Genomic DNA, 25,795 nt, shown 5'->3' with positions numbered 1-25,795 from the left:
AATCTCTATGGATCTGAGATTTGTCAATGCTTATACATCTGTATACCAAATATCATTGACATACCACTTATAGTTCCCTTTCAATTGACCTAATCACAAATAGTTCCCTTTCAATTAACCTAATCACAAATAGTTCCCTTTCAATTGACCTAATCACAAACTTATACATGTAAACTAATTAAGTTTTAAGTCGACTATGACTGAGGGAGAGAAGCAAAATTCTCCTTAGAAATAAGATGTTTCAATGCTTATATAATTGCATACCAAATATCATTGACCTACCACTAGTTGTTTTCTTTAACTTGAACTTATCACAATCAAATACATTGTTGAAGCGGCTGCTTATGGAAAAAGCATGCCCAAGTCTCGCTTTTTCAACTTCGTCCATACCATACAATAAATCAGCTGTGTGTTACCCTTGACCACAGAAACCTCTTCCCCCTTTATTTGTCATTCAGACTCAAATAAAATATAAGATAGGTTTTCTCAATTAAATTTTTATTTACCTATTTATTTATATCATTATCATGCATCATAATATAAAATACCCAAATGAAACCAGACCCATTCTGCTCCATCAAGTGTGTACAAATACCAAAGAAATTGTAATAATAATAAGTTTTTAGTCCCTTTATAAGTAAAAGGAGGAAAAGGATCTGCATCATGGGTAAGGTATCATTGGTTAAATATTACAATTATACAAAATAACTGACAGCGCTGAGGATTCTTTTTAGTTTCTTGATAGCAGTTCCCAGACTAGCTGTTTAAATAGAATTTAGAAAATCAATTCTGTTCTGAGATACATGTCTTAAATTTTAATATCCTTAGGTCTTAAAGGAATATTTTTTTTTGCTCAATATTAAACTTGGTGCTTTCCAATACTTTTAAATACCAAACTTAAAATAAATTTATATAATTCCATAAAATATATGAATCCTCAGTTTGTCACATACGAAGAGGCATTTACAAATATAACAAGGAATACAATTGTAAATACTAAGATCAAAAATGCATAAAAATACATGAATCAAATTCATTTATGAGGTGTACTCAATTTATTTACTGGGTTATTTAAATAAACTAATATCGTGATCTGTGCAAAAATTATTAGATCACCAAGGAAATAGTTAACTGCATTTCATTAAACATTTATAACCCCAAGCTCTTATATTGTATATAAAGTTTCTTTACAATTCCTCCCAATTTCTAACCAAAGTCAATTCTTTATATCAAAGTAGGATAGTTATTTAACAATACATGTATGATATAAATATTTTTTTTTATTAATTTCTTGGAACCAGAACTTTTTGCCCAGGAAGTAATAAGTAATTATTTCATTTAAAATAAAGAGGAGATATGATTGCCAACGAGACAACTCTCCACCAGAGACCAAATGACATAGAATTTAACAACTATCAGTCACCTACAGCCTTCAACCATGAGCAAAACCCATACCATTAGTCCATATCCTTTAGGAAATGTGCCATAGTAAGCAAGTATATCATCTGTTTGCTCATCCATCTACATCTTCCAATCACAATTAAAGGATTGAATTGTTTTTGCCTACACTTTCAAATAATCTTCAGTATCTGTTGGCATTGTGTATATTTTTTTCACATCCAAAGGTTCCCCAATCGAAGAATGGACTTTTCCATTTATAAAATTTTATTACTCATATTGAAGGATAGGTTGGTTCAGCTGATAAGAACATAGATTTAGTTAGAGCAAGATTCTGCATTTATAAATCTTGTAATTTGGTCAATCTTCAACGACCACTTCAATATTTATGTTCATTCATTTTTCTATTTTATCCACTAAGAAGAGTTAAAAGCATAATAAATGTCTGATCTCATTATGTAAATTTATATTTTGAATTGCATGTATAATCAAAGTATATAAACTCAATCTTACTAAGGCTTGGTATAACAAGATTTGACGGTAAAAACAAATAAAATCACATAAAAACCACTAAAATCAGATAAAACACAAATCTTGTTATAGCAAAGCCTTATAAAATTTACATTAAAGCTACAGTGGTAATATATATCAGTGTGAACCCCAAATTTATTTTGAATTTAAGTCATTAAAATTTTGTCATAATGAGATCCAACTACTAAAAACATGATTAAAAACAAATATATTTGAACCAACCTATCCTTCACATGATAAAATGGTGGTATGAGAAGCTTCTTTCCCTTTTTTTCAAATACTTAGGAATAATAAAATAAAATACACACAGCCATTAGATACAGAAGATAATCTGAAAGTTTAAATGAAAACCTTCCAATATAGTTTATAAGCTGTGGATGAGAGATGATGATGATGGACAAACAGACAGACAAATCTTCTTTAATAACCTTTTTATGCTCAACATGAGTGCAGATGGGCATGGGATTTGGTTCTGCCCTGGGTCATATCAAAGAATTGAAAATTGGTATTTGATGCTCCCCTGCTAAGCATTCAGCAATTAGGAGTAGGAGCAAAGACTGGTCAGTTGGAAGTCAGAATAATGTGTTCAGGTAGGGTTAGATGTCTTGTGCAGACTTTTACATTATGAACTAGCACATTAAAAAAATCTTGCATTTTTAATTATCCATCCATCCTTCAAAATCAAAACTTCTTTTACAGGATCCTGGTTATACATGTGGAGGGGGGAGGTAATTGTTTAGAAGCTGAGTACAGCCTCAAAAATCAAACATTAAAATATAAATAATCATAAATGAGAAAAAATATAGAAATCAATCACACAAAAATGAGAAAATATGACAAACTGCAAAAACTATGTAATTATTTTCACTTGAGTGGTCTCAGATGCTGAATGATGCATTTATAATATATAAACAAAACCAATAAATAAAACTGACAGCCATTAATTTGTATAAATGTAAAGAATGCAGAGTCAAAACAAACCATCTAACTAAACATTTTTATTTCTAGTTCATATTGCACCAAAAACTCAGTACTTAAATTGTTTAATAGGGGATTTGTTTTATTCCCTTTAAGTGTTTGGCCATCAAAGTCCTACTTAATAGGTTTCTAACTAGAAAAAATCATTTCACAAAGGACTTATAATTCTTATCCAGTGTACATAACTTAAAAAAATATATGTAAACTGAAGCAAGTCTTATGGGTATCTTGTGAAACCATACATCATACCTTTGGGACCTCTCAAATAACAATAATTTTACAGTTTTTTTTTTATATTTCTTCAATCACAAAACAATAATTGAATGCAAGAAAAAATAATGAAATAAATATTTATAATTTGAGTAATAAAGCATTAAAAATTAATTGCATTTATAATTCATTCTGCTTATAAGACAAATATCTGCTGATTTTTTTACAAAAGATAGCAACAGTTCATCCAATGGTTTGCAGGATTGTAGTCTGAGGATTTTACCATACAAGGAAGGCAGCAACAGCAACTCTTTCGACTGAAAAAGAAACAAAGTAAAATATCCGATTTTATTGTTATCTCCCCTTCATATATCTTCTTCAGATCTAGTATCTGCTTTAAAGGGTACATAATTTTAAAATGAAAAGATTGAATACTGATTTTTTTTAATTGTAAATTAAAAAAAAATATATATATTGAAATCTATTTAGTGACATTCATCACACTATAACATAAACACATTAAAGTTGTATGTTGGTGAATAAGTTCTCACCTTATAACAGCTTTATCCCAGCAAGTAACCCAATGGAAACCTGATGCTAACCTGGAATATAAAAGTAGTCAGTTATACTAAACTTTCCTAAAAAAAATTATTACACATGTACTAAATTTAAAAATGGCACTAGGATAACAAAAAATCATGGAACAAATATTTGGTATTCTGAATTATAAACTGAGTTTTATATTTACCAAAAAAAATCAACCTGTATCTCATCAGTGTAAAATTATTTTTTTGGTACTAAAGAACCTTATGAAATTGATTTCAAATATTATATTACTAAAAAGATGCTTGATTACCTACCAACATGTTAACAATATCAGACATCCAAGTCTTACTCCCAACACCATGAAAACATCATCATTATAACAACCTAAATATAAAAAAAAAAATAATTACTTGTTTTACAGATCAATCTGTCTCTAAGAAGACTAACAAAATAATGCTATGTTTCATTTATTAAAACCTGTTATACATTATCATCTTCACTATATAAACTTTAAACTGCTAGAGATAGAAATTGACCTTGTGCAAGTGCACGTATATGTATAAGACAATGATTTTGGAATATTCAATTACAAAATCGGATGGTTTTGTTCTCTTTTGATGGTTCTTAAAATCATTTTTCATAACAGCGTAGACAACCCCAATACTTATGTTGGTAATAATACTAACTCAATTACTGTAAATTCAGAAACTATTGCAATGTTTTTATTATTGCGAAAAATGCAACATGGTTGTATTGGCAATAATTTAAACTAGCATTTTGAAAATTTTTATATGAATTAAACAGGATTTTTTCTCATTTCGCAAAAATTAAAATCGCATTTTAGTCTAAAATTACAAAATCGCAATTAATGAATGGTTATTATTTATTTTGAATTTATTGAACCATAAAATTAATTTTTGACTTCACATTGAATAATCCGCGAAGCGGATTATGTAAAATGTGAAGAGTCAAAAATTAATTTTATGGTTCAATAAATTCAAAATAAATTATAGCCATTCATTATAAATAAATTTCTATAAAAAATAAGGCTCAAAGAACTTTTTATATTATTTATATTAACCATAACAATGTACACGGATGTTGGCGTATGAATATACGACGTCAGAGTGGGCGTGTTGCCATAAAAATTGACAACATTGAAAATAAAAGTAATACTTTTAACTAATCAGAAGACAGTAAATACACCAAATTTATTTATTAATAATTGCAAGCAATAATTTCTGAATTTACAGTACCTTTAACTTGTTTGCCATTGGCTATCGATAACAGTGATTTTACGCTCACTCAGTCTGTCAGAGGCCTTCCAATAGGGATTTAAATAGAACAAGATATCATTGAGATGGGATCCGCTGTGAATAATGTGTGGTAAAACATTTGTATCTTTATCATTGGACATGGGTTTGTCAAATGGAACCAAAGTTTTTGACCTTGACCTTTGACCTAGGAAGTTGTACATAAATTATGACACACCCTCTGGTGTTGGTTTATATACATATCAAGTATAAACTTTGAAATCATAACGGTTCTCAAGATATATAGCGGACACGATCTTTACCATAGGACATGGGGTTGTCAACTAAAACCAGTTTTTGACCTTGACCTTTGACCTAGGAAGTTGAACATACATTATGACACACCCTCTGGTGTTGGTTAATATACATGTCAAGTATAAACTTTGAAATCATAACGGTTCTCTAGATATAGAGCGGACACGATTTGTTACGGACGGATGGACGGACGGACAGACGGACAGACAGACAGACGGATGGACGAACGGACGGACAGACAGACTGATCACTATAGGGCGGCCGCCATTCGGGGGGGCCCTAATAAAAGAGCAAAGTACATGTAGGCACGAGAGAAGAAAAAAAGAAAATAATTATTCAACATTTAAATCAACACACAAGGTTTAGTCCTCTGCTAGTAATTTGTACTATTTGATGTAGGCATTTAGAACCTTTGGCGACCCCAGGTTAAATGTCTATAACACATTCAATGTGACAAGTGGGCTCTACAGACAAACTTTCACCTTATCTGACCCAGTCAATAGATAACATAAGAGCGCCAAGAAATCGTCTTGTCCACGCTTTTATGAAAATGATTCTATATCAATTCAATATTCAAACAGTTACAGACTTTGCATAAAAATTTGTTTGACTCAAATAAGTTTACAAATTCATTGATAATAACTTGCATACAGTTGGTTTCTATCCAACACAGCTCACTCGATACCAGACAGAAAACAAATGTAAGACTAGATACTCTAAAAATCAAACGCTGATAGAAAAGAACCCTTAAAAAATAATGTTAAATGCCTATATATATATATTATTACCTTAAATTTGTGGAATATATAAACTTACCACATATTTTTCATGGTAAAGCCTCAGACTTGGTGAAGATTAAATTGACCATCTCCCTTAGAGCTGCTCTCCCGGCTGACAAGGTGGCTCTCTTAATCATCTTAACATCTTTTTTTTTTAAATATAGTTTTATACATTAAATATATCAGATGCATTTCCAATAAATCCCCTTTCTGAAATTTCAGCAAATCAATTGTTAATGACCCAAGATTTCTCCCACCCTGCATACTTATTATCTAGAGCTCTGCTTACATTTATTTTTTTTTTATTACAGAGCTCTAAATAAAAGTCAATATTAGCTAGTATACATCTGATATTAAAAAAAATGTACAAACATGAATATCCAAGTAGATGAAAATCCTAACATTGAGGGAATTTCAAGTATGTGGAGTTAAACAGGGATATAATAAATTGCCTCCCTTTGACCCAAATTTCACCCTGTTCGGACTCCACATCCTTGTTATATTAAACAAAATAAATAAAATAGTACAATTAAAATTAAAAAATAGATTGATAACAAAAATCTAACACATTTCAATAAAATATTTTGTACTTGATCGACTTATGGTGGCAGAGTGGTCCTATAAGTAGTTCAACTACTGTATCACTAGCCTGTCAACACTGAGAACCCTCACATGAAATATGTAACTTCATTCTTAATTTGACTAAGGTTTGCCCGTTTCCCTGATGAAGGTGATGTTTTCACCAGGCACTCTGGCTGTCTCCACAAATAAAAATTTACAGCCAAAATTATAGTAAATCATGTTAAAGTGGTGTTTTAACACCAAAAATCAACCAATCCAATTTCAACAAGATGTTCTTCAACTATGCCTTTTGTAAAATTATTCTTTAAAAAATATCACCTTGGTTACAAACCAAAATCAGCTAAAAATGACAAAAAAAGTGCAAAAAATATATTTCTAACTTCTTAACTTCGTAAATTCCTCTGCATTAGAGCACCCTTGTCACATATCTTAAAGATATTAAAATTAACATGAAAGAAAAGGTTGTAAGGGGATATATTTACTGCAGACCATTATTCATCTTTTTAGTTTACACTAGAGAGGCATTTGCTATGGTAAGGTATTTTGAAACGTTGCTAATAAAAACAAAAATAATTTAAAATTTTTGCTAAGAAATTTAGTGGGAATATTCACATCGGCAGATTTAATTGCATTAACTACATGTATAAAGCAACTTGTAAAATTTGAAAGTATCTCAAATCCTAAAATAACAAAAAGATGACAAAAATATATACATTACAATTTGCAAAAAAAAAATACATTTCAATAATTGAACATTTTTTTTTTTTTTTTTTTTCTTTCTTTTTCTTTTAGATTATCCATTCTTAAACTGCTGGAAGTGTTTTGACTAGACATGAGTATAAAGGGAAAATAGAAAGAATTTTTGTAATGTCAAATACAAGTTAACTTACAACTTCCAAGCTTGTTGAAAATGGAGAATCTTTACATATTTTTTTTTTTTTTTTGTAAAAAAATTATAAACATTTTCTCATGCATACACAAAAATAGTCTGAATTACATTCTTAACTGTTACAGTTATATCACACAACCATTTTATGCAGCCACAGTTATCTGAAAAAGAAATATACATTACTCATGAACATTGAAATAATATTTAATGCAAAACAATTATAATTAACTGAGCATTACAATTATAATGTATAGAACATTTCTTTTTCTTTGTTATAAAGTGATTTGTTGACATAAATTTTAAAGTACCAGTATTTCTTAGCAATAAAAGGATGAAAAACAAGTCATTGGATGAAATATCTTTTTAACATTGTTTTATAGCTATATATAGTATATCAGGCTATTAACATACTTGATTGAATTTTTTAACATTTAGACATGTTGAACCTTTATAGCTTAAACTATACAATATAGGTTTTGCTCATTGTTGAAGGCATAGGGTGACATTTAGTTGCATCCACATCATTTGGTCTCTGGTTGATAGCTGTCTCATTGGCATACATACCACACTTACATATTTTCATATATGGGGACTATAGATAACAAAAAAACTGAAATCCCAAGATTTCGCATTATACATTATACTTTTTGACTTCCCTTATATATCTTTATATCTCCTTCTAAATTGTTTATTCAACTATAAGTAAAGAAGACATTAATATGTAAGATTTACATCTGTGCCTAACAAAAATCTTGGGCTTTAAAATGCTCTTGGATGAAAAGTTCATAAATCAATGTATTGATTCTTACCATAAAAGTCAGCTCCAATGCCCACTCCCAGCTTCAATCCTTACAGACAAACTGTGATGCTAACCTGAAATATAAAATAATTCATTAATAAAACCCTGTAACTCGGAAACGTAAAATCTAAAATTTATAAAAATCGAAAGAGAGCTCATGTCAATAGATAAAAACAATTCACCACAATTTCTTGCAAGTTGGTGAAAGCATTCTTGAGCTATTGTCCGAAAACTGGAAAAAAACCCTTTTTTTAATGAATAAAACCCCATAACTCGGAAACGTAAAATCTAAAATTTATAAAAAACAAAAGGGAGCTCACGTCAATAGATATAAACAATTCACCAAAGTTTGATGCAAATTGGTTAAAGCGTTTTCGAGTTAATGTCCGACATGATGACGACGGACGGACAGCGGTATACCATAAAACTTTCCGTAAACAGGCGTATAAAAACTGTTTAAAAAGTTCTTTGTTGGTATTATGTATTTATATTGAATAGATTGAATGATTGGTTGTTGGTTGCTTAAGGTCCAGTGGCAAATCATTAAATAGAAATAGTCTTAAAATGTGTTATATATGTCAAGAACATATGGATGAGACAGCAATCCAACAAGCCAACACATTTTTATGTAAACAATTCAGATCCTAAACTTTACTCTCATTTGGTTACTGATATAATAATAAGAGTAGATTCCTGTAAAAAATCTTTTAAGCATTCAAATCTTGTTTTTCCATAAAATATTTATAATACATTTGAGTTTTCCAAAACAGGACTAACATACTGGTACATACCTTTGTATTAGCTGTATAAGACCACCAAGTCTTATTCCCACACCATGAAAACATGTCTCAGAAAGAACCTGAAATGAAATTATAATCAACACATTATACATTTTGTAAATCAATTTATGTGTTACCGATAACCTAAAATTTACTTAATATTGTTCTGATTTCTTATTGCAGGTAGACAATTGTATAAAATCATTTTTTTTTTTAAATCAATATAAAAGATAGAAAAGTAAAAAAACGTCAGATTTAAATTTAACTGCACAAAAAATATCTGAATATTTTACAAAGTTATCTCCCATTGAATGCAAAATCGTGTTTTAAATTGTACTGGTCTTTTCTTGAAGTTTAATGACTATTTTTAGGAAATTTAGGATTTACTATTGATATTTTAATAGAAAATCTTGTTCATGTATCTTGTATCTTTAAATACTAAACTGGTAAATTAATTCATCAATGGTGTTTTAAATGCAATATTTCAGAAGGGTCTGTTATCTTAAAAGATCTGGCTAAAATAAACTTGCCTTTTCTATTTTCATGGTAAAGAGTCAGACTTGGTTGAAGATTTAATTGACCATCTTCCTAAGAGCTGCTATCCTGGCTGACAAGGTGGTTCTTCTCAATATCTTATTGTCAATCTATGTTGTGTCCATTTGTTTTTAGAAAATAAGGTAACATACATAAAAAATATCAGATGCACTTTCAATTAATAAACTTTTTGAAAAATTTAACGTAATTATTTTAAGTGACACATAATTTTTCCCACCCTAAATTTCTATTATCTAGAAAACATCTGATATGTAAAAAAGTGCATAAATGTGAGTATCCAAGTAAATAAAAATCTAACATTGAGGGAATTTCAAGTATTTGAAGTTAAACACAGTAATAAATTACCTCCCTTTGACCTAAATTTCACCCTGTTAGAACTCCACATCTTTGTTATATATAACAAAAAAACATAAATAGTATACCGGTAATCAAAATAAAAAAATAGTTAAATTACAAAAATTCAACACATTTCAATAACATATTTAGTGCGGATGGAGTAATGGTGGCTGAATGGTCAATTAAAGTAGTTCAACTACTGTATCACTAGCCTGTCAACACTCTGAACCCTCACATTGTAGGTGTGTTTAATCTTAATTGACTAGAGTTGCCAGTTTCTCTGTTGAAGGGGATGTTTTCACCAGGCTGTCTCCACAAATAAAAACTGGCAGCCAAGATATAGCAAATCATGCTGAAAGTGGTGTTAAATACCAAAAATCAATCAATATACTTTCATCAAGATATTCTTCAACTATGCTTCTTGTAAAATATTCTTAAAATAATATACCCTGTGTTATAAACTCAGCTAAAAATGACACAAAGGTGAAAAAATATATTACAATTTGCAAAAATAAAAAATATTTCAGTAATTGAACATTTTTTTCTTTTTCTTTTTTTTAGATTCTCCATTCTTAAACTACTGGAAGTGTTTTGCCTAGACATGAGTATGAACAGAAAATAGAAAGTAATTTTTGAAATTTCAAAGACCTATTAACCTACAACTTCCAATCTTGTTGAAAATGGAGAACCTGTACATATTTTTTTTTTTCTTTTTGTAAAAATTATAAACATTTTCTCAAACATACACAAAAATAGTCTGAATTACATTCTTTACTGTTACAGTAAAATCACATAGCCCTTTTATGCAGCCACAGTTACCTGAAAAAGAAATATACAGAATTAAACGTAATTGTCAAAATCTGAAAATTGAAACAATATCAAATGCAAAATAATAAATAACTGGTCATTATAATCATGATTCATAAAACCTTTCTCTTAATACTTTGTTTAAAAGTGATTTGCTGATATATTTTTTGAACTACCAGTCTTTATTAGCATAAAAGGATGAAAAACAAGTCAATGGTAGATGTCTAACATATTTCTTTTTTTACATATTGTTTTTTTTGTATTGGTTCTTACCATAAAAGTCAGCTCCAATGCCCACTCCCAGCTTCAATCTTTACAGACAAGCTGTGATGCTAACCTGAAAAATAAAATGATTAGTCATTCAAGATTGTTTAAAAGGATCATTTTTGTCGAGCCTTCGACTTTAGTCGAAAAAGCGAGACATAGCGATCCTACATTTCGTCGGCGGCGTCCACAAATATTCACTCTGTGGTTAAAGTTTTTCAAATTTTAATAACTTTCTTATACTATTTTGGATTTGTACCAAACTTGGACAGAAGCTTGTTTATGATCAAATGCTAGTATCTAGAAGGAAATTTTGTTTTCTTCCAGTTAACATTACATTCAGTCTGCAGTTAAAGTTTTGAAAAATTTATTAGATTCATAAACTATCCTGGATTTTTACCAAACTTGGACAGAAGCTTCTTACAATCAAAAGATAGTATCAAGAGGAATATTTTTATTGATTTACGTCCTCATTTTTGTTGAGCCTGCGATTAACAGAAAAAGTAGGCGAGTCACTGGGTTCCTCAGAACCCTTACAAATTTTTGATATACTGTATGTATATTCCATATTTTGAATGATTGATTCATTTGATTGTTGGTTGCTAAATGTCCAGTGGCAAATTAAATAAAAGTCTATAAATATGCAATAGAAGTTGAGAACAGCAAACCAGCATCCCAACAAACTTTTACATAATCAAATCAGATAATTAAATTTACTCCTTTAAAGGCAATTAAAGAAAGCAAAGACTTCTTACCAAACTCCTACAAACTTTCAGGCTTAGAGCACATGCTTTTTCCAAATACATTTTATAATACTTTTTCTTTTTCAAAACAGGACTAACATACTGGTACATACCTTCGTATTAGCTGTATTAGACCACCAAGTCTTATTCCCACACCATGAAAACATATCACAGAAGAACCTAAAAGGAATTAAAAAAGACACATTATATATTTTACAAATTCATTTCTCTATAAATATGAAGTCACTATATAATGTTCTGATTTCTTACAAAATGTACACAATAGTATCAACACAAGTTTGTAAGATAAACTGTTGACAGAGATGTCTCGCCTAGGAGCAGAAAATGAAAAACATCTGATGAATCCGATTAGCAACATTGCTAATTAATTCAATGATTTGTTAGTAATGCAAATAAATACAAAATGTCATTGATCTATAGCAAGGAGTAACTATTATCCTGACTAAACAGAAAACTTGACATAATAAAAATAAAACAAGTCAAAGGTTTTTGTTTGGAATTTAACTGCACAAAAGTGATGTGCAAATTTAACAGTTATATCCCATTGAATGAACAAATCTTGCTGTTAATTGTACTTGTCTCCCCTTGAAGTTTTAAATATTTTGATCGAAAATCTTGTTCAAGAAAATGGTTACTTAAATTATAAAACTTATTAAAATTAATACATCAATGGTGTTTTGCATGCAGAATATCAGAAGGGTGCTGGCGTGTTGTCTTAATATGCACTTCTTGTCGAATATTTCTAGAAAATGTATACAAATATTTGGCTTAAATAAACTTGCCTTCTTAATTTCTTGGTAAAGCCTCAGACTTGGTTGAAGATTTATTTGACCATCTTCCTTGGAGCTGCTATCCTGGCTGCTTTCAAAGGTTTTCCATCATAGTTTTTTATGCTAATCAGTCCACTGAATCCATTTTATCTAAGTAATGAAATGTCCTTTCCATTGTACATTATAAAATGTACAATAGTCACCAGAATGTTCCAAGGCATCTCACATTATTTTTCCAATCATGGAAACTGAAGAAATTCTCAATTTAAAATACAAATAATTTATTAAATTCATTTAAAAAGTACTGTAAAAATACCAGACATGCTTTTAAACAGGTAACTTGTATTTTGATAATTTACGAAATGCATTTTGTACCCCACAATTTCTTCCACTCATTAAAAGTATATTTTAGAACTATGTTTACATTTTTTTTTATTTACAGAGCTCTAGATAATAGCTTTTATATAAGTTATCAGACATCTGATATGAAAATACTTATACAAATGTAAGAAAAAAAGTACAGTGTAGTAATAGTATAATAAACACATATAAATCAACATTTTTTAAATATTTTGAAGCATAGTTTAATCAAAAATATCTCATTTTCAAGGTTTACTACTCATGTACATAGTAGTCATGTATAGTCCCAAAATTTGTAAAAGCCTCTATAGATTTGCAAACTCTCTGTGAATTCCAAAAGATATGGGTTAAAAACTATTTGTTTTTTATCTTTGATGAAAAATTATTTAGTTCCAAAGTCAGGAAAAAAATTATCAAACAATTCCATAGTACCAAGTGGACAACTTAAATATTTGTACAATCATTGTGTGAAGTCAAAAAGATTGAGACTGAAAACTGCAGGAGTTGATTACACAAAATCAGTACCATCTTTGAAAATTTTGGAAAACAATCATCTGCAAGATCAGAATTAATGGAAAAATGGGGGAAATTCCTCAAACAATTTCATATAAGCAGGTACACAACTTCAAATTGTACGCAATTATTCTGTGAAGTTTCAGTGGTACAAGAAAAAGAAGCTGAAATGAAAAAATACAAATATGATGCAAAATGATATTAAATGTATCAAGTATGAAATCTTTAGATTTAATAAAAAAATTTAGAAAGAAAAAATTAAGAACTCAAAGAAATGATATAAATACTGATTCTTTATAATAAAAATTAATTTCAATACCTTATAATTTAAATTAATTTCAAAACTCAAATGGCACGTAATACTTCAATAAAATAGATTTTTACTTTTTACTTTAGTTTTATACTTGAAAGAAAAATAGTAGCAAAATTTACAATTGAAAAAGTAAAATTTTTTGTTCCCAGATAATTTATGATAGCATTTTTGATTGGTTATATCAAATTTTGTTTTATGTAAGATTACTTCCAATGACTTTTGTCAGAAAAAAAGGAAAATCACTGATATCTTGACAATAATGGACTGAGGCAAGGTTATTGCACTCTCCGGAATCATTGGTTCCTTAAATGGATAAGAACCAGAAGCAGCCAATATACAGACTTACAGGAATCAGCTCTTTTTTGCTACCGGGAAAAGAAAACAGATTACCAGTTAAATCTAAAATAGTCTGGTTATCTTTAACTTTTTTAGTGATTAAATCCCCAAAGTCTGAAACAGGGTCTAATATAAATCTAAAACTGCTTGGTTAACAGAACTGATTGTATGCTATCGCTCAGGCAAAAATAATCACGTATATAATGCCTACCCATGTTAAAACTACAATAAAGTATAGCTTGCAACAATTATTTCTTAATTATTATGGACTAATGGAAAACTCCTTTGAACTATAATGAGGCTAAAGTTAGATCCCTGTTAAAGAGTCAAGCTCTTAGATTACTCTTTGTCTGGCCATGAGTTTCAAAAAGGATCCAATGAAGAATAGCTGCAGTCAGTTTTTGATAATTGGGTTTTACTCATTTTATTTTTTTTGAAGTATTTTATGATGGCAAGTGCTTTACCTATATTGTAATTACCAAATTTGAAATAAGATAGAATGGTTTGATACCAAGGAGCAAATTAATTTATGTTGTAATTCAAACAGTATGATAGGGTTAAGATCAGTCTAATACCTTTTTCAATAAAAGATCTAAATTGTATAAAATGAGCTATATTTCAACAAACTTATGATTTGAAATTTGAAATTTTTGAGTTGTACAATCTACTCCTTTTCATGTACACATGATAAACAGAATAAAATAGACCAGTTTTCAGCTCCTTTTTTGTGATCTTGAAATGATCCTGCTCACTGTCAATACATTTGATTGTAAAAAAGAAAAATTGTTTCAAGAAGCTGGACAAAATTATCCTTTAATATATTGATCACAGAATGGCTTGGGAAGTTAAAAAGATTAATTTTCTATTAAACAGGAAATTTTTACAAAGAAATGCTTAAACTCAAGATAATTTAATTTTACAAATTACAATGAGCAATTGTTAAATGGGACTAACAAGTAAAATTAAAACATTAATACCACTTGTCATTATGGTCTCATAATAATGAAGTTATTAAATTTCTGGAATCTGTGGATGAAAACCTAGTGTTGAAGGTGAGAGTTGAAAATTAACCCAAGGTTGAGAAGCTTGAAGCAAAGAGAGATAACTACTGTAAGATAACTCTTCACTTGGAGATGATGATAGTTTCAGATAACTCAAAATGAAGTTTTTAGGGTATTGGAAATCATTATAAATTTCGTTGGTCATCTCAACGAGATTGATTTTCTCCCTTGAGCCGGTACCGCGAAAGTGAGAAAAACAATCGAGATGACCAATGATAATCTGTTTATCGCTATTTTGCTTATGACGACGTTGAAATTTACATTGACAATGGCAAGTGCAGCCTTAGTTTCTAGAGATACTTTCCATATCTTTCTACTATGCTGAGAAAGGAAATTATCAGTAAGATCAAAGGAAAATTCAGTAAAATAGTGATAATAATATATATATCATAGAAATTTATTATTGTTCACCAAATATTAAGACTTGTACAAGCTTTCAGTCATGTAAGAATTAATAACCTTTGCGATTATGTTTATAACTCTATAATAAATGTAGATTAAACATCCAAATTCTTTTTTGTATGGCAGAATTTTCGTTATGGCTTGACTGTTATAAAAATGTATTTTTACTTCATTATCTTAATAGTGATCAGTGCTTTAAAGATGAAGATACCCAGAAACAATTTTGAAGAAGATAAAAGTATATCTAAAAAAATTTTGGGATCATTTTCCACTTCCCCTGAATTCAACTTAATTTACGAGAATATGTTATCTAGTTTTCCATTTCCAATACATCATAATATGTCAAATACAATTTAGATTTTGATTTTGATTGAAGATATTCATTTTCAATTTTGAAAATAAGAAATTAAAGAAAGTATGAAAATCGTACAGATTCAAAGTTCAAAGCAGCTTTATATGCTCAAACATTTGATTATTTTTTTTATGACTAGAAATATCAAATATTTTTCATTTCAGAATTACATATATAGATTCCTTCGAATGGTAAACACCACACCCTAAATACCTCAAAACCAAAGAACCATCCAAAGAACAACTGAAACAAACAGAAGATATAACCAACCCTACTACTTAAACACCAATAAGCAACTTTGTTATATGTTAGTAAAGACACGCAGCGCACCAAGCATAATGTATTTCTGAAATGATCATTTGATATTTGTTAAGTCTACACCAAAACTCTGAAGATAAAGAATGTTTTGCTTCGGAACTTTGCATGCACTAGACTACGAGTTTAAATCAATTTCAAGAACTATGTTATTCTATAATCTGACTACAATGCTTTGAAAATGTAAAAATTTTAGGAAAATTATTATTTCACTATAAATCTTAAATTTTAATTTAAATGTCTTAGGAAAATTATTTCATTATAAATCTGAAAGTAATTTAAATGACATCTTTTTTTTTTAAAGAAGAACCAAAAAAAATGCATTTACTCATTATCTTTTGATTTTGCCATTTGATTAGGGACTTTCCGTTTTGACTTTTCCTCAGCATTCAGTATTTTTGTGATTTTACTTTTTTTTTCACCACAAAAAAAGCACTGATAGACCTTTAAGACAATGTTAAAAAAAACTTTCAATAGTTGGATCAAATGACAGTCTGTAGTGGTGAAAATACAGAGAAATTAATCATAACCAGGATATGAAAAATATGAAATTTAAATAATCTGAACCCAGTCATATTTTTTCAATTGATAAATACTTCACATAAATATCTAAATTTTGAGTCTGGGGGTTGGAATCCCTCCTTTTATTCTGATTCCTCTTTTTTTTTTAATATGTGAATGTTTCATGGTGTTCCTAGGTTTGGAACCCCCTTTTCAAAATGGCTGTATCCACACATTGTACTGACTCAACTTCCCTAATGTAAAATAATATACACAAATGACTTCTCTGAGCATGGTCCCTGGGTCTTACTTTACAAATGTATAGCTCAATTGGATCATGTAGTTTAAATTCTTTCAAATTTGTAAATTAATTTCATATGAGTTACCTCCCCTTCACTCAGTGAAATTTTTAAATTTTCTATCATCATGGAGGGGCATAAGGATTTTTTACAGACTTCAAGGTTATTTATTTTTTAAGCCAAAGGGAATTCAGTATAAGGACTTTATTTTTCGTGGGAATTTGATTCACCCTTATCAGAACTCTGGAATTAATGAGTAATTTTTCTGACTCGGTGAGTGAAAGCTTTATTCTTTTACACAAATTTTGGTAGCACCCCTTGCTAAAGCCCCTCATAATGCAAGATACCAGTGTTTTCATGGAGTAAGATTGAGTCATCATTATCTTAACTTGACTCACATGAATGTTAAAATAGATAACCCACAGAAAATATTGGTTATCAATTTAATAAATTTTGGAGCATATTTTTTTTTAAGTTAAATTGAAGTTAAAATTTTGTCAAACATGAAGATACTTCAATTTAAAAAATAAATAACAAAGAATAATAATTCTAAAAAACCAAATTTGAAAATTATGTGCCATCTTTATCTTGTCACATTTAAAATTTAGAATTGAAGACAGAATGACTGAAAAAAACACCCTTGACTTTGTCAATTTGTAAATTTGTTAACATATCAATTACTTACCCACTTCTGTCCTGTCCTGGTAGTAAAAACCCATCCTAGTAGTACTTCTGTCCTGGGTCACCTGAGTTCATCCCCTGGTCTCTGGTTGGCTTGATCTTGTACATTTTTAGTTTTCAGTTTAGTGTTTTGTAGACTTTTGTCTGTCATTTCTTTTGGTTCCAACTTCCTGGATCACCTGAGTTCATCCTTGGTCTTTGATTGGGTTGGTGTACATTTTTTAGTTTTATTGTTTTGTATATTTTTGTCTGTCCTTTCTTTTGGTTATGAGGTAGTCTGTCTTTCTACATCCATACTTACAAAGGTATTTAACTTATTTTAGTCTGTGTGTTTTATCCCATTGACATTAATACCACATCCTATATCTTTATGACAAACTTGCATAGGACCAAAAATAAAATTAAAAATACGGTTTACCTATATTCTCTGTATAAACTCTGTAATGGAAACAGATAATAAAGATTAGTGATGTGTTTGAGAAAATTGTTGTCAATTCCATCGTAGCAGATCTCTAATAAGCCATATTCAAGGTTTATGACTGAATCTGCTGCTGGCCCCCTTCTGTAACAAACATTAAATTTACAAATTAGTTTAGTAGTGTTGGGAATGTTGGCGTCACTTCTATCAAACAGGCCTTTTAACAATCTCAGAGTAGAATGATCTTGTTACTATTGTATAGCGTTACGAGAACTATATGCTACTCTCCCTAGTCTGCTACAACGAAGTCTATCCAAGGTCTATGACTAAAACATCCTCCCATCTGCATCTGTAACAAAAATAAAATTCATAAATGAGTAGTGTTGGAGAACGTTGGCGTCACTTCTATCAAACAGGCCCTTTAACAATCTCAGAGTAGAATGATCTTGTTACTATTGTATAGCGTTACGAGAACTATATGCTACTCTCCCTAGTCTGCTACAACGGAGTCTATCCAAGGTCTATGACTGAAACATCCTCCCAGCTGCATCTGTAACAAAAATAAAATTCATAAATTAAATGTCTGTGGTAAACCTTAAAATGAAATAGAAATACATATAAAACATTACACATAAAAATATAAAATAAAATGGATCAACCAACCTTATTTCAATTCTTTGAAGTAACTTTGCCCCCTGAAATGAAATATAAATATTTATTATACCTCAATTATCATTTTCTATATAAAATAAGTACACAACATTTTGACTTACAAGCTTTGAACTATTGGACCGGTCAATAGTTTCAAACTATTGGACCTCGTTGAAACTATTTGACTGCAAGCTTCATTATATTTCGCGGGATTTCCAATGCAGCTATAACAGAGGATTTTGAAAATACCGGGGAGAGTAATTTTTACCTATTGTATCTAGGGTTGACGTCAGTGCAAGATGTAGCCTTAGCATTTCAGAATATTTATGAAGTAAACGTTATGGTTGGGTTTCTGCTTTATATATTACGATAGTTGATTTATCCCAGCCATTTATTGTCTGTTGTCTTTTTTTGATGTAATAAAACACTTATGGACTGGATATTTGTGGAAAAGTAAGTTTATTGTCCCCTCGGATACAACTATTGCCCTCGGCTATGCCTCAGGACAATAGTTGCACCATGAGGGACAATAAACTTACTACTACATTCATACACAGTCAATAAGTATACAATATGCATTACACATAAACATATAAAAAAAAAGAAGATTATTATAAAACAACCTTTTTTTTAGTTCTTTTAAGTAACTTTAAACCTTTATAGAAACTTGAATTATTTTTTTTCAGAGTTTTTTTTACCTCACTTTACCATAAAATTTGCAGGGAATAAGACTGCTGTCAAAAAACAATATAAGATTTTTAATTTCGAAGAAAATTTCTCTCAAGCTAGTCAAAAATGGAAGCATAAAAATTTTAGTTTTACCTGTGAAAGAATATTTTATGGGGACCAAATTAGTCAGGGATGCTGTTTTTTGTGGTTGCTTCCTTTTTATTAAATTTTGACATTTCTTTACTTTAAAGATCTGACCATGCTGTACATATGTGCAACCATCCACTACTATTGGTCAAATTAAATGTTGCATGCAATACAGACCAAAATGAGGTTCAATTTTCGTCTTGGAAAACAATAATATATCAGCTATGTTTTTAAGCTCAATTTTACAAAATTTACCCAAGTGGCTGCTTAAATCAAATTATTACTTCATTATTTCATTTTAATTTAATTAATGTTTAAAAAAAATCCTGTTACCCTTTAAGGGATGAATATTTTAAATGTTTTTTTTTCAAACTTTAAAAAAAGTGGAAGCTGGCTAAAATACACAATATAATTAAACGTTTTTTATAACCATTTCAACCTCAAAGAAAAAGATAGTCTTTCCTAAGCGTGTCTCTAGCTTAGCTTTACAAATTTGTTTGTTAATTTTTTGTTGAGGAACAGTGACAACCTCTTTGTCCAAAAAATTTACTCTAGTGCATAAACCCTCAGCCTTGCTATCAAAAGTAAAAAATATAAATTAATGGAATATTGAAATCAAATCTTCTCAACACTTGGAATAGATAAGCTGGGTTTTAATCAAACTCATTTAAACTCTGCAGACACTTAAAATAAGTCTACAGTCAGAGTCAATCAGATGTCTGGCAGTTATAATGCACTGCGAACATTTATATGAAACTAAGGAACATATGTTTCTATGTGAGACCTTATCTAAGAGATCAAAGCACTTAAAACTACCAACAATGATAGAGTGCTTTCCACGTCCTCAAACCCGGTCGCCAATAGTTCATTCAACTCTATTGAGTACCGGTACTTATTTGTCAGAAGTCTCTGTGCATCTGTCAAAGTGCTGGTGAAATAGTCTCTACAGAGTAGAAATGAGTAAAATCTTTTAAATAAAAATTCTTTTTCACAAACTTGTATATTAACATTATTAAATAATATTTGCATTATGAAGTAGGATACACTTTTGACATGTTAGTGTGATGATGTGGGTCTCCATGCTGTGATGTTTTGTTAGAATGACATCCTACATCACTGCCTTATTTTTGTGGAAAATGAAGAAAAAAAATGTGTTGATGTAAGCATGGCAAAGGGTTATGTTATATAACCAATTTCTGTAATTCTTTGTCTTCAGTTATCAATTATGAATATAAAAGACATTACAAATAGGAACAATTGAGAGAAGAAATTCAGTTTCTTTTAAAAATGAAATTTTGCTTCATTTAAAAACACACAAGAAAAAGCTATCAAAGTTACCTCCCATTGATAAAAGGTGATTTTCATCAAAACAACTTCCATTCACTTGTAAAAATTTGAATAAATTAAAGTACCAGAGCAATTGATAAATTAACAATGTTAAAGGCCAATGATAAAGTATTTAAAAAAAATAACAGGATTGAATTTTTTCTCTTGGTGTCATCTCATAGATTTTCAAAAATGTTTAGTTGCATCTGGTAGTTTTGTTTGAAAGAAAATAAATTAGCAAATCTAAACTTTGAAGCCGTTCAAAAAAATAATTCTGCTTGAAATTATGTAGTTTGATTTAAGCGTTGCACAAGTTTTCATATCAACAGGTCTAAAAATTTGAGCATTCTTCAATTCATTTCTAAGGGTGGGCTTTGAGATATGAAAAAAATACTTTCGTTGGGTTGCTGCTTCATTGATGTATACCTGCATCCCTTTTTTTCCTAAAGAGGATCTAAGAAAAAAATTATAGTGTCCTGATGCATAATTTTTAACCAACAAAAAAATACTTACCATGTATAATTATAGACAAGGTTCTTACCACACTCTTTGGTAACTACAAAGATGGATATCTTACTGTACACATTGCTTACTCTTCAAGGTCATTGCTCAATTTTTGGGTTCCTGAAAAATATCGGTTTTGTATATAATATTTGAAAGGGTGGAAACTTATATTATTTCTGGTTCTTTAAAAAATTTCAATCTAAGACAGTCATCATGGTCATATGTTTTCTTTGATGCATCTCCTTTAATCATTGCTATCTTTCACTTAAATTCTAATACTGTAAATTTAGAAATTATTGCAATGTTTTTATTATACAGGATTTTCTCAATATCACAAAAAATAAAATTGCATTTTAGTCTAAAATGACAAATTCGCAATAATAAATGCATGCAACAATTTCTGAATTTACAGTACATGTATATTTATCTCAAAAAGATATTAATATTGTTCTGTAAAAATAACCGATCAAAAATTTTTTTGCATGAAAGTATCATTAACTTTGATTATGGTTATTGTTCCATGACCTATGGCTGTTTATAAACAGAAATTGTCTCAATAGCAATCATACCACATCATCTTATTAATACCAGTATTATTTATACTGTCAACCCCAGTCATTTGTTTTTTCTTTCTGTTCAGATTTGTTAGCTTATGGGTTGAACCTCTGTAAATATAGACAATGCAATTTCCAAAAGGAACTCCTATTAAGGATAAAAAAAAAAAATTACTATAAAGTTTCGTAAATAAACTGTTATCACAGAGAAATGTCTCGCTTTTTTGTAATTTCAATAATGCAAATGTTGAAATTAAAATAGGAACACTTTAACATGTAAGTTTTGCAATTATTCAAAGTAAATGAACCCTGACTGAAGGTACATGGCAAAGCAATTTCCATGGAAATGAGATGTACCAAAGCTAATACAACTGCATACCAAATACCATTGACTTATCATAAGTAGTTTCCTTTAAACAAACTTAACAAAAACTAATACATGTAAACTAAGCAAAATTTCAAAGTCCATAAACCATAACTGAGGGGGTGGGGTCAAATAATCTCCATGGTAATGAGATGTGCCAATGCTAATACAACTGCATACCAAATATCATTGACCTACCACTAGTGGTTCCCCATAAACAACCTAATCACAAACTAATACATGAAAACTAAGCAAAAGTTTCAAAGTCAATAGACCATGACTTAGGGGGCAGGGCCAAATAATCTCCATGGAAATGAGATATGCCATTGCTTATACAACTGCAGACCTATTATCATTAACCTACCACTAGTGGTTCCCTAAAACTAACCTAATCACAAACTAATAAATGAAAACTAAGCAAAAATTACAAAGTCAATAGACCATAACTAAGGGGGCAGGGCCAAATAGTCTCCATGGAAATGAGATATGCCAATCCTTATACAACTACAGACCTATTATCATTAACCTACCACTAGTGGTTCCCCATAAACTAGACCTTACCACAAACTAATACATTGTTGACGTCGCCGCCGCCGAAAACAGCATACCTATGTTTCGATTTTTTACTCTATCAAGCGAGACAAAAATCATATCCTGGAATCTTAAGTTCATATGCACTATTATTCTTTACAAAGTTCAAAATACAGGGCTGTGCAGCATATTTTCAACATGTTTATGCCTTTCAAAGCCTTTTTAATAAGCAAGGTAATTAATATTGTACTTAAAAAAAAAAATCATTTTAATGTTGAAAATTGATGAAGGGAAATGTAATATTCAACCAATACAAACCTTATAGATGAATGCAACTGGCTGATTCTTTTATATTGTTGTATATACTATACAGCCTAGGTTTTCTGTAGGTCTTCTTTAAGTTTCTGTGGTTTAACAATTCTTCAAAATGAGAATGTTGTGGATAGTCTTTTAAATTCTCTGAAATACAAAATTCAATTTACTTTTCCATATATATATGCCTTTTTCAGCTGCACTGGTTTTTCTGTGATCAATTTGCTGTAATATTTTCAAAAGCATACACAAAAACATTATGATTGGTTTAAAAAAATCTTAAAAATGGAAATTAATCAATGATATAACGTTGTTTTTTTTTTGGTGTACAACCAATGAGATTTCCCATAGTCCTTAGATTTTGAAAAGGAAAATTACATTTGTTGCGTAAACACAGCCAACTTTGCCAAATGATTATGATGAACTAAAACCAAAGGAAATTACATATAATAAGCTTTCCAAATAGATACCATGGTCCCAATTTATTATATTAGTAAACTCAAGTAGATGGTGTTTATAACCTCCTTGTTTAATTAAATGCCTTTTACTAACCTTTGTGGCATTTTAAATAGCTACTGAAAGTACAATTTCTTTGAAAAATATTGATTTTAGTTGAAATGATAGGACTTTTTTACAGTGGGAACTCACTTTTGTCCTGACTGTATATACTCTGAGTCTAGCATTGTTGAAAATCTAAATAATGGCGTATAGTGTCTGGTTTTCCTATCTAATACCAATTTAGATGACTTTAAGTTCCTAGAATCCAAGAACTGAAAAGAAACATTTAATATTACAGCAGATTCCAACGAGTGTGTAGCTAAAGGTAGAATATTTGGTTAGCTTCCTTGCTAGCTCAACCATGAAATGATTATTACCTTAAAATTGGGAGGAGCACAGCGCTATATTATCATCCAATGAAAACATTTATATCAATGGCCTGTTTATTATTTATAATATATGTATGTTTCATACAAAGGTTTACCGAGACTACTTTGCAAATGAAATTTCATTTCTTACTCTTTGATTGAAATAAAAAATCTTTTTATTACAAATAATCAGAAGCGGAGTCACGTTGTTTTTTTTAAATATTAACGCCGGGAACAGGCAGTCTTGTAAATTAATGTCTTTTGGTGTATTCCCCACGCATGAAACATTGTTATGTATTTTCTTTATATATGCATATTTTTTAGAACTAGAATCTTTTATATTCACACAGAAAAGAAAAATTATCATACTACTTAATATCATGCACGGTTGTAGTACTTATATTTAGTTAAAATTGCAACGAAAAAAAAACCAGCAAACAACTGCAGTTTAGAATTGAAAATATTGCAGAATTTATGGACATCCACTTGGTTTGTTAACTACTTATTAGTTTTAGATAAATAATGCAGCCATGAAGACCAATTTTTATGTCTCTACTTCAGTTCGATTTAATCTGACCTAGATTAAATGATCAGGTCATATGTACTTTTGAACACCTTCCAATCTTTTTTACCTGTCCGGGTGTATTGTAAACATATGTGTATGTGTAAAAGTGAATACGGTCAGCACTTGTCAATCATATCCAACTACATTTTATTAACTTGATGTAACAAATTCAAAAGACAGGTAAAATATATTATTATTTGTAATGTCTGACGAAGAAGAAAACATTTTAGGAATTTCAGCTTTCATTTAACTTTTAACCATTTATCAAAATAAAATTGGCAAATCAAACACACCTTCAACATGCTTGTGAATGATCTTAATAATTATCATTAAATTTTAAATTTAGATTGAAAACTTATTTTTAAACTGACTTGTAAAACTAGTTTTACAATGTTTATATTCTGTCACTTAATTCTGATTGGTTCTCTGCTTAACTATTGACTCCACCCAAAGGCTGGATGTACCTTACCTAATAATGATTTCATGGTTGAGCTAGCAAGGAAGCTAACCAAAGGTTCTACCATTAGCTACACACTCGTTGGAATCGGCTGTAAAACAAGTCAATGAAAAAATGTTATACTTCTCAAATAAATAAACCAACATGAAGAAATGGTTAAGAGTCATCATTGTGTTTCCCATCCAACCTTATTATGTATGAAAAATTTGTGAAATCTTTAATTCTTTAAAAGTCATTTTCTGGAACTAAAAGTTTGAAATCCAGAACAGAATACATTAAGGTTTATGACCCCTTCTGTAGCCATCTGAATTCGAAATTTTCAAACTGCAATAATATCAAAACAGCAAAGATAATGTACAGTAGAGATTGGCCATTTTGTACATATACCAAGGGGAAACTTCGAACAAAGCATTATTATTTATAGTTTCATTGCATTCGATAGAAAATGGGAATTTTGAGACAAATAAAACCAGATTTTTTGTAGAAAATCCAGACTTTAATACTTAGATTTTCGTTATAAAATTCTAAACATAGATTACTTGTTTGTCCATGGTGTGCTAGCGTTTATTGTTTACAAAAAATCCTAAATAACCTTTTAATTTCAAAAAAACTCGTGGTGAGTCAATAAAGTCTAGCGCACCCTAGAAGGTGTACTTGAATAGGTCCGTATTTACATTTGTTTTAACCAATATCTTAATTTATAATTTTGTTTTAAGGAAATCATTGCTAGCACTGCATGCAAT

At 29.7% G+C, this 25,795-nt stretch overlaps 2 long non-coding RNA genes across 2 annotated transcripts; both read right to left on the bottom strand.

The window, feature by feature from the left end:
* Positions 1–481: 481 nt before the first annotated feature.
* Positions 482–9,143, bottom strand: LOC127721409 (uncharacterized). The gene is made up of 6 exons (XR_007991242.1): positions 9,072–9,143; positions 8,291–8,354; positions 6,048–7,642; positions 3,978–4,047; positions 3,669–3,719; positions 482–3,434 (listed from the first exon to the last, which is right to left on the bottom strand). It is a non-coding gene; the product is annotated as an uncharacterized LOC127721409 (long non-coding RNA).
* A 170-nt stretch (positions 9,144–9,313) lies between these two features.
* Positions 9,314–11,946, bottom strand: LOC127721388 (uncharacterized). The gene is made up of 3 exons (XR_007991204.1): positions 11,878–11,946; positions 11,031–11,094; positions 9,314–10,769 (listed from the first exon to the last, which is right to left on the bottom strand). It is a non-coding gene; the product is annotated as an uncharacterized LOC127721388 (long non-coding RNA).
* Between the last annotated feature and the right edge of the window lie 13,849 nt (positions 11,947–25,795).

The sequence above is a fragment of the Mytilus californianus genome, unplaced genomic scaffold (assembly GCF_021869535.1).
Source record: "Mytilus californianus isolate M0D057914Y unplaced genomic scaffold, xbMytCali1.0.p SCAF_1, whole genome shotgun sequence".
Lineage (NCBI taxonomy): Eukaryota > Metazoa > Mollusca > Bivalvia > Mytilida > Mytilidae > Mytilus > Mytilus californianus.
The sequence above is the reverse complement of the archived record's forward strand: the minus strand, read 5'-3'. Positions and strand labels throughout refer to the sequence as shown.